Genomic DNA, 11,294 nt, shown 5'->3' with positions numbered 1-11,294 from the left:
ACCATTTACTAGTTCAGTGGCCTTGCCCAATTCACTTGACTGCTCTGTGCCTCAGTTTCCTCATGAAAATATGGTCATAATAATAGCAGAGTTTTAATTGTAAAAATGTTGAGGATGAGTGTGTATGACAGCGGCACAGGTCACACAACTCAACAAATCCACAGTTATAGTTGGAGATGTCAACACTTCTCTCTTAGTGATTGATGGGATGAGAGGACAGAAAAATCAGTGTGGATATCTGAACAGTCTTATCAACCAAATTGACTTGATTCACATTCATAGAACCCTCTGCCCCACAACCTCGACTACACAATTAGACTGTCCACCAGATGATTCAGTGCCAAAGTTACTGGAAGATTTGGTTTGGCTTTTGGTCTCTAATTGCTAAGTTAATATAAAATGAAATTTTATAACAATCATAGAACCAATAGGACAGTGATTCTTGTCTCACTGTGCATATAGCTTATCTTGAGTTTTTTCCCTTTTCTTTTTTTTTGAGACGGAGTTTCGCTCTTGTTCCGCAGGCTGGAGTGCAATGGCGCGATCTTGGCTCACCGCAACCTCCGCCTCCTGGGTTCAGGCAATTCTCCTGCCTCAGCCTCCTGAGTAGCTGGGATTACAGGCACGCGCCACCATGCCCAGCTGATTTTCTGTATTTTTTGTAGAGACGGGGTTTCACCATGTTGACCAGGATGGTCTCGATCTCTTGACCTCGTGATCCACCCGCCTCGGCCTCCCAAAGTGCTGGGATTACAGGCGTGAGCCACCGCACCCGGCCTGTTTTTTCCCTTTTCATAGTTCTATATATGCAGCATTTAGATGATTTCTCCCTTTGGGAAGTGCAAATGAAGGACACCTACCTTGTTGATCCTTCTTGTACTACTTCCCCTGGAATGTGAGGTGGCCAAGGGATGGTGACAGAGACTGGAAAGTGAATTTGAGGATGGGCATTGAATTTCAAAACATATTTCTACATACATTTTTATTTGACAGTAATAATAACGCAGGGGAAGAGGGTAGGTCTTTGGCATGTTGTCAGGCTGTTACTTGTCCTTCATTTGCTCGGCTTTCACTGAAGTGCTCTGTTCTCAGAAACCGTCACCTGTTTCTTATTCTAGGAAAGTGATGGCAGGTGATGTAATAATTAATTGTGAAGGACCTCCAACATGGTTTTTCCTACCTACAAAAGAGGCTTTTTAGGACCTATTAAGAGTAACAGGACAAGGCTGGGTGCAGTGGCTCACACCTGTAATCCCAGCACTTTGGGAGGCTGAAGCGGGCGGATTGCCTGAGCTCGGGAGTTTGCGACCAGCCTGGGCAATGCGATGAAACCCTGTCTCTACTAAAATACAAAAAAATTAACCAGGTATGGCAGCAGGTACCTGTAGTCCCAGCTACTTTGGAGGCTGAGGCAGGAGAATTGCTTGAACCGGGGAGGCGGAGGTTGCAGTGAGCCTTTGCTACTGCACTGCAGCCTGAGTGACGGAGAGAGACAAATAATAACAGGACAAAGAAAATCTTATCAACATAGGAAAATAAAAATTATATAAAAAGAACTATTCGTGAGAAGAGTGCGAGGCAGTGCAAGCAAATGAAGAAATCTGTACTGGGGTGGATGAATCATTACCCTGACTTCCTCTGGGTTTTTGCTTGCTGATGCTCTCCTGCTGAGAAAAACGCACTTTTGCAAGGCAGAATTGGAGGTGAGTAAATAAGAAGGAGGATATTCGCTTTTCTTATCACTGTACCCCACATGTTGGTTCAAGAAAATTCTAATGAAGAAAGTGCTGTAAGTTTCTTGAATTAGAACCCAAATTACTCTTAGAATTAAAAGGATGAGGGTAGGTTCAGCACCAGTTGCTTATTTGATAAAACAGAAGAAGCCTGATGGAGAACATCTTGGTGCATTAGGAAAACAGCGTCAGGGCTCCCGCTGACAGGACACTTTTCCCAAGTACTATTAATTATAATGCGTTATTAGCTAACTGCAGGCAGTGGACATCCTTTGCACGTTAACTAAAGTGCAACAGCCATGTACCTAGTGGGGCCCACTCAGTCTTTAAAATTGTCTTAATCATTAGTGAATTGGTTAAACTATAACGTTAAGAGATAAAAATAATCATTGTTGTTGCTTGGGAACAAGTCTAAACTGGAACTGGTTTTCAGAGGTTCTGAGTACAAATGTTCTTGACTGTGTAGATTGATGGGTGACAATGAACATAGAGTTCTAGACCCAGCCATCCTCACTCTGACCTCTTCAGGGTTACACAATAAGATCATTGTTACGGGTTCGATTTTTGCTTTGGAGCCGTGGTAGGGTGTGAGGGAGGGAAGATGGTACCATAGGCTTTATATTCAGTTCTCACTCATTCAGAAATTTGCAATGCAGTTGGCAAATTTTTGAAACTCGTGTTGCTTTCAGTGCTTTCTTTTTTTGGATCATTTCACTGATTATTAATGCCTCCACCTGGGGAGGCCTGGAAATGATGCTGAAACTCAATCAAGCCTCCTTGGCAGTTCTGGAAAGAGGTTTTGAGTGTCAGTGCAGAGGCTGTGAAGAGAAGCTCAAATTGTGCTTTAGGATTATCTCTGGATTTTGATGATTGGCATATTCTTCTTCTGCTACAAATCACCCAGACTTAACAGAACAAACAAGACTTAATTGGGTTGGTTTTGATTCATGTTTTGATGACTGACCACAGGCAGAAAACATGGTGAAAAAAACCTATCCTCAAGTGACCTGAGAAGAGAAATTCATTGCTTTTCATTGTATCCAAATGTTTTTAAATGGTTAAATTTAATTTAAAAAGCTTACATACATTAAAATTCACACGTTTTGTTTTTGTTTTATGAGTCTGCACAAATACATGGTTCTGTAAACCACTACCACCGTCAAGATAAGGAATAGTTCCATCGCTCTCCCAAACTGCTGCTGCTTTATATGTCGGTCCCAACTCCTGGCATGCACTCCTATTATCTAGTCTGTACTTTTACCCTTTCTAGATGTCTTATCAATGGATTCAGATTATGTAGCCTTTTGAGTCTGGTCTCCTTCACTTAGCCTAACACATCTGAGATTCATCCATGCTGCTGCATGTATCAGTTTATCTTTTCTTACTGAGAAGTACTCTATAATTTATCCATTCATCAGTTGAATGATATACGGGCATTTCTGTTTTTGATGTTTATGGAAAAAGCCACTATACATTTCCACACCAGTTTTTATGAGAACAAAAATTTTCTTTTCTCTTTGGTAAATATTTAGGTGTGAGATTGCTGGGTCTTAAGTGTATATTTAACACTGCCAAACTGTTTTCCAAAATGGCTCTACCATTTTGCATTTCCACCAGCAGTGAATGAGAATTCCAGGTACTTTCTATCCTTAATAACACTTGGTATTGTCAGGTATCTTTCTCTTATTCATTTCTAAATTATTTTTTAATGATTAAAAAGTATACTTTGTATGATTTCAATTCTTTTACATTTGTTCAGATATATTCTGTGATCTATTTTGGTGAATGCTTCGTGTATACTTGAAAAGAATGTGTATTCTGCTGCTAAAAAAGAGTATATTTAAAAATGTTGATTAGTTTAATTTATTTATTGGTCAGGTCTTGTACATCCTTACTGTTTTGTTTTGTTTTGTTTTTTTTGTCTGCTTGTGTCAAAGTCTTCACCTACAGTGTGGATTTGTCTATTTTTCCCCTTTCATTGCTATCAGCTTTTATTCATATATTTTGGAACACTTGTTAGGTGCATACATATTTAGGATTGTTACATCTTCTTGGTGAATTGACCTTTTATTGTGTAAGATATCTCTCTATCTTCCATTGTATTTGTGGTCCTAAAGTCTACTTTATCTGGTTTTAATATAGACACTCCAACTTCCTTCTTTTTTTTTATTTTATTTTTAATCCCCCATATATTTATATTTACAGTGGATATCTTGCAGACAGAATATAGTTGAGTCTTACTTTGATGCCCAATTACACAATCTCTGACTTTTAATTGTTTAGACCATTTATACTTATTATTGCTATAGTTGGATTTATGTCTACCGTTTTATAGATTTTTTTTTAGTATTCCATTTTTTATTTATTGATTTTTTTTGTCCTATCTCTTTGCATTGTTTTTATAGAGGTGGCTGTAAAGATTACAACATATATACCTAACCATTAACAGTCTACTTAAGATTAATATATTACCCACTTAAGTAAAATGTAGAAGCCTTAAAACCATAGAGGTTACTTTATCCCTCCGCCTTTATGTCATAGTGGTCATATGTATTATATCTATATGCACTGAAAATCTTACTAGATAATACTATACTTTTGACTTTCAACAGCAAAATATATGAGTTTTAAAGAACTTAAGATGAAAGTAGTTTTTATTTATTTTTAAAAATTATTTTACTTTAAGTTCAGGGGTACATGTGCAGATCATGCAGGTTTGTTACATGTGCCATGGTGGTGGTTTGCTGCATCCATCGCCCCGTCATCTACATTAGGTATTTTGCCTAATGCTATCCCTCCCCAATCCACCCACCCCCTGCTATTCCTCCCTAGCCCCCTACCCCCCAGTCACCAGTGTGTGATATTCCCCTCCATGTGTTCTCATAAGTAGGTGTTCTTATTGTTGAACACCTACTTATGAGTGAGAGCATGCAGTATCTGGTTTTCTGTTCTTGTGTCAGTTTGCTGAGAATGCTGGTTTCCAGCTTCATACATATCCCTGCAAAGGACATGAATTCATCCTTTTTTATGGCAGCATAGTATTCCATGGTGTATATCTGCCACATTTTCTTTATCCAATGAGCATTTGGGTTGGTTCCAACACTTTGCTATTGTGAACAGTGCTGCAATAAACATACATGTGCATGTGTCTTTATAATAGAATAATTTATAATCCTTTGGGTATATAATAGTAATGGGATTGCCGGGTAAAATGGAATTTCTATTTCTAGATCCTTGAGGAATCCCCACACTATCTTCCACAATGGTTGAATTAATTTACACTCCCACCAACAGTGTAAAAGCATTCCTATTTCTCCACATCCTCTCCAGCATCTGTTGTCTCCTGATTTTTTTTTTTTCTTTTTTTTTTCCCATTTATTTATTTTATTGCATTTTAGGTTTTGGGGTATATGTGAAGAACATGCAAGATTGTTGCATAGGTACACATGTGGCAGTGTGATTTGCTGCCTTCCCCCCATCACCTACATCTGGCATCTCTCCCCTTGCTATCTCTCCCCAGCTCCCCACCCCCCACCGTCCTTCCCCTATTTCACCCCAACTGACCCCAGTGTGTAGTGCTCCCCTCCCTGTGTCCATGTGTTCTCATTGTTCAACACCTGCCTATGAGTGAAAACATGCGGTGTTTGATCTTCTGCTCTTCTGTCAGTTTGCTGAGAATGATGGTTTCCAGGTTCATCCATGTCCCTACAAAGGACACAAATTCATCGTTTTTGATGGCTGCATAATATTCCACGGTGTATATGTGCCACATTTTCCCTATCCAGTCTATCATCGATGAGCATTTGGGTTGGTTCCAGGTCTTTGCTATTGTAAACAGTGCTGCAATGAACATTCGTGTGCACGTGTCCTTATAGTAGAACGATTTATAATCCTTTGGATATATACCCAGTAATGGGATTGCTGGGTCAAATGGAATTTCTATTTGTAGGTCCTTGAGGAATCACCACACTGTCTTCCACAATAGTTGAACTAATTTACACTCCCACCAACAGTGTAAAAGTGTTCCTATTTCTCCACATCCTCTCCAGCATCTGTTGTCTCCAGATTTTTTAATGATCACCATTCTGTCTGGCGTAAGATGGTATCACAATGTTGTTTTGATTTGCATTTCTCTGATGACCAGTGATGATGAGCATTTTTTCATATGTTTGTTGGCCTCATGTATGTCTTCTTTTGTAAAGTATCTGTTCATATCCTTTGCCCACTTTTGAATGGGCTTGTTAGTTTTTTTCTTGTAAATCTGTTTTAGTTCTTTGTAAATTTTGGATATCAGCCCTTTGTCAGATGGGTAAACTGCAAAAATTTTTTCCCATTCTGTTGGTTGCCGATTCACTCTAATGACTATTTCTTTTGCTGTGCAGAAGCTGTGGAGTTTGATTAGGTCCCATTTGTCTATTTTGGCTTTTGTTGTCAATGCTTTTGGTGTTTTGGTCATGAAGTCTTTGCCTACACCTATGTCCTGAATGGTTTTGCCTAGATTTTCTTCTAGGATTTTTATGGTGTTAGGTCTTATGTTTAAGTCTTTAATCCATCTGGAGTTAATTTTAGTGTAAGGTGTCAGGAAGGGGTCCAGTTTCTGCTTTCTGCACATGGCTAGCCAGTTTTCCCAACACCATTTATTAAACAGGGAATCCTTTCCCCATTGTTTGTTTTTGTCAGGTTTGTCAAAGATCGGATGGTTGTAGATATGTTGTGTTGTGTCTGAGACCTCTGTTCTGTTCCATTTTTCTATATCTCTGTTTTGGTACCAGTACCATGTTGTTTTGATTACTGTAGCCTTGTAGTATAGTTTGAAGTCAGGTATTGTGATACCTCCCGCTTTGTTCTTTTTGCTTAGAATTGACTTGGCTATGTGGGCTCTCTTTTGGTTCCATATGAAGTTTAATGTGTTTTTTTCCAGTTCTGCGAAGAAGGTAATTGGTAGCTTGATGGGGATAGCATTGAATCTGTAAATTACTTTGGGCAGTATGTCCATTTTCACGATATTGATTCTTCCTAACCATGAACATGGAATGTTTCTCCATCTGTTTGTGTCCTCTCTTATTTCATTGAGCAGTGGCTTGTAGTTCTCCTTGAAGAGGTCCTTTACGTTCCTTGTTAGTTGTATTCCCAGGTATTTTGTTCTCTTTGTGGCAATTGTGAATGGAAGTTTGTTCTTGATTTGGCTCTCTTTAAGTCTGTTATTGGTGTATAGTAATGCATGTGATTTTTGCACATTGATTTTGTATCCAGAGACTTTACTGAACTTGCTTATCAGTTTCAGGAGGTTTGGGGCTGAGACGATGGGGTCTTCTAGATATACAATCATGTCGTCTGCAAATAGAGACAATTTGACTTCCTCCTTTCCTATTTGAATATCCTTTATTTCTTTTTCTTACCTGATTGCTCTGGCTAGAACTTCTAGTACTATATCGAATAGGAGTGGTGGGAGAGGGCATCCTTGTCTAGTGCCACATTTCAAGGGGAATGCTTCCAGTTTTTGCCCATTCAGTATGTCTTCTGATTTTTTAATGATTGCCATTCTAACTGGTGTGAGATGGTATCTCAATGTGGCTTTGATTTGCATTTCTCTAATGACCAGTAATGAGGAGCTTTTTTTTTCATATATTTGTTGGCTGCACAAATGTCTTCTTTTGAAAAGTGTCTATTGATATCCTTGGCCTACTTTTTGATGGGGTTGTTTGGGTTTTTTTTGTTGTAAATTTGTTTACATTCTCCATATTAGTTCTTGTCAGATGCGTAGATTGCAAAAATTTTTTTCCATTTTGTTGGTTGCTGGTTCACTCTATTGATAGTTTCTTTTGCTATGCAGAAGTTCTTAAGTTTAATTAGATCCAGTTTGTCTATTTTGGATTTTGTTGCCATTGTTTTTGGTGTTGTAATCATGAAGTCCTTGCCCATGCCTATGTCCTGAATGGCATTGCCTAGGTTTTCTTCAGGAGTTTTTATGGTGTTAGGCCTCATGTTTAAATCTTTTATCCCTCTAGAGTTAATTTTTGTATAAGGTGTAAGGAAGGGATCCAGTTTCAGCTTTCTGCATATGGCTAGCCAGTTTTCCCAACACCATTTATTAAATAGGGAATCCTTTTACCATTACTTATTTTTGTTGGGCTTGTCAAAGATCAGATGGTTGTTGTGTGGCATTCTTGCTGAGGCCTCTGTTCTGTTTCATTAGTCTATAGCTCTGTTTTGGTACCAGTACCATGCTGTTTTGATTATAGTATCTTTGTTTTGTGGTCTCTGTTTTGGTTCCATATAAAGTTTAAGGTGGATTTTTCCAATTCTGTGAAGAAAACCATTGGTATAGCTTGATGGGGATAGCATTTAATCTATAAATTACTTTGGGCAATATGGTCATTTTCACGATATTGATTCTTCCTAACCATGAGCATGGAATGTTTTTCCACCTGTTTGTGTCCTCTCTTATTTCCTTGAGGAGTGGCTTGTAGTTCTCCTTGAAGAGGTCCTTCACATCCCTTGTTAATTGTATTCCTAGATATTTTATTCTCTTTGTAGCAATTGTGAATGGAAGTTCACTCATGATTTTTCTGTTTGTCTATTATTGGTGTATAGGAATGCTTACAATTTTGAAAGCATTTTATCCAAATGTTGCTATTTGTTTTGTTTGAACTGAAGCTCCCAGTTTTGGGGGTTTTGTTTGTTTGTTTTAATATTTCAGTTAAGCCTTTAGAACAGGTCTGCAGGCAACAAAAATCTGGTTTCTCTTCATCTGAAAATGTCTTTTCTTACTCTACATTACAGAAATATATTTTTACTACATATACCAATTTATGCTTCTGTCAGTGTATGAGGGCCCTGTTTTCTTAGCACTTTTGCCAACTTCAGTAATACAAGTTGAGTATTCTTTGTCTGAAATGCTTGAAACCAGAAGTGTTGCAGATTTCATATCTTCTCAGGTTTTGGATTACTTGCATTACACTTACTAGTCAAATATGTCTAATCTGAAAAACCAAAATGCTACAATGAGCATTTCTTTTGAATATATCATGTTGATACCCCAAAAGTTTTGGACTTTGGAGCATTTCAGATTTTAGATTTTCAGATTATGGATACTCAACCTTTCCATTTTAACTTTGGCAATTTGACAGGGAAAACAATGGCATCTCATTCTTTAGGCATTAAGAATATCTGCCTTGGAGGTTGAAGTGAGCCAAGATCATGCCAGCCTGGGCAACAGGGCAAGACTCCATCTAAAAAAAAAAAAAAAAAGAATATCTTCCTTTTGTTATATATGGTGAAATCTTTTTTTCACTTTGTTGTAAAAAAATAAATTAGGCATTTTTCTCCATGTGCCACTAATTGTTTTGGTTAGTGTAAGATAGGCATTTACATTTATTTTACAAACTAGTAAATACATATTCAGCAACATTAACTTATATATATTTTTCCTTGTTTGAAATACCTACATTATCAAGTATTAATTACTTTTATTATTTATTTTAGAGCCAGGGTCTTGCTTTGTTGCACAGGGTGGACTTGAACTCTTGGGCTCAATTGATCCTTCCACCTCAGCCTCCTGAGTCCCTAGCTGGGACTACAGGCTTGTGCTACCACTCTTGGTTAAGTATTAATTACTTTTATATATTTGTGCCTGTTTCTGAGTTTTTAATATTGTGCCTGTGTATTTGTATTTTATCATGTCACAGTTTTATAATGAAAACTTTTTAGCGTTACCAGATTTAGCAAATGAAAAAACAGAACATACAATTACATTTGAATTTCATATAAACACCAAATTTTTTTAGTATATGTTCTTGCATACAATTCTGAAATTTGGCCAGGCATAGTGGCTCACACTTGTAATCTCGACACTTTGGGAGGCCGAGGTGGGAGGATCACTTGAGCTCAGAAGTTCAAGACCTGAGCAACATGGTGCCTGGGCAACATGGTGAAACCCATGACTACCAAAAATACAAAAAGTCAGGCATGGTGGTGGCATGCATCTGTGGGAGACTAAGGTAGGAGGATCGCTTGAGCCCAGGAGGTAGACGTTGCAGTGAGCTGAGATTGCGCACTGCACTTCAGCCTGGGTGACAGAGTGAGACTCTCAAAAGGAAAAAGAGTCTGAAATCTTACTTATTTTTATTTTATAAATTTAATTTTATATTTAATTAACAAGTAATAATTGTATATATTTATGAAGTACAATATGATGCTTTGATACATGTATAAATTATAGAATAATCAAATCAGGCTGATTAACATATTCATCACCTCAAATACCTATCATTTCTCTGTGATTAGTACATTCAAAAGTCACTGTTTTAGCTATTTTGAAATATTATAATACATTAAATACAGTATTATTAACTAAAGTTATGATGTGCAATAGGTCACCAAAACTGACTCCTCCCGTGTAACTGAAACTTTGTACTCTTTGATCAATGATCCACCTGCACCCACCCAGAGGCTCTGGTGACCACTATTCTACTCCTGCTTCTATGAGTCTGACCGTTTTAGGTTCCACATATAAGTGAGATCATGCAGAATTTTGTCTTTCTGTGCCTGGCTCATTCAGTTAGCATAATATCTTCTAGGTTCATCCATGTTGTCACAAATGACGGAATTTCATGCTTTCTAAAAACGGAATAGTATTCCATTTTGTATATACACTACATTTGAAACATTCATTCATCTGTTGATGGGCATCATGGTTGTTTTCAAGCCTTGGCTATTGTGAATAATGCTGTGATGAACACGGGAGTATAAATATCTCTTTGACATACTGATTTCAATTCCCTTGGGTATATGCACAGAAGTGGGATTGCTGAATCATGTGGTAATTCTAGTTTTAGTTTTTAAAGGAAACTCTATATTGTGTTTCAAAATGGTTATATTAATTAACATTCCCATGAACAGTGTACAAGCATTTCTTTCTCTCCACGTCCTCACTAACTCTTCTTATTCTGTCCTCTTTTTGTTAATAGCCAGCCTAACAGGTATGGGGTGATATCTTACTGTTATTTTAATTTGCAATTCTTTGATGGTTAGAGATACAGAGCATTTTTCATCTATCTTTTGGCTATTTGTATGTTTTCTTTTGAGAAAGTTCTATTCAGGTCTTTTGTCCATTTTTAAATTGGCTTATTTGTTTTATCATTATAGAGTAGATTGAGTTCCCTGTATATTTTATATATCGGCCTCTTATCCAATGTGTGATTTTTCATATATTTTCTCTCAAGCTGTAGGTTGTCTCTTTACTCTGTTAATCGTTTCCTTAGCTGTGCAGAAGCTTTATAGTTTGATTAAATCCCATGATCTATTTTTGCTTTTGTTGTCTGCGCTTTTGGGGTTATATCCAAGAAATCATTGTTTAGACCAATGTCTTGGAGCTTTTTCCCTATGTTTTTTTCTAGTAGTATTATAGTTTCAGGTCTAGTGTTTATGTCTTAAATTTATTTTGAGTTGATTCTTGTATAAGGGATGGAATAAAGGTCCAGTTTCATTCTTGTGCATGTGGATATCCAGCCTTTTTCTTTCTTTCTTTCCCTTTCTTTCTTTCTTTCTTTCTTTCTTTCT

The sequence above is a fragment of the Sapajus apella genome, unplaced genomic scaffold (genome assembly GCF_009761245.1).
Source record: "Sapajus apella isolate SASKATOON/1434 unplaced genomic scaffold, GSC_monkey_1.0 scaffold101, whole genome shotgun sequence".
In the NCBI taxonomy this organism is placed as follows: domain Eukaryota; kingdom Metazoa; phylum Chordata; class Mammalia; order Primates; family Cebidae; genus Sapajus; species Sapajus apella.
The sequence above is the reverse complement of the archived record's forward strand: the minus strand, read 5'-3'. Positions refer to the sequence as shown.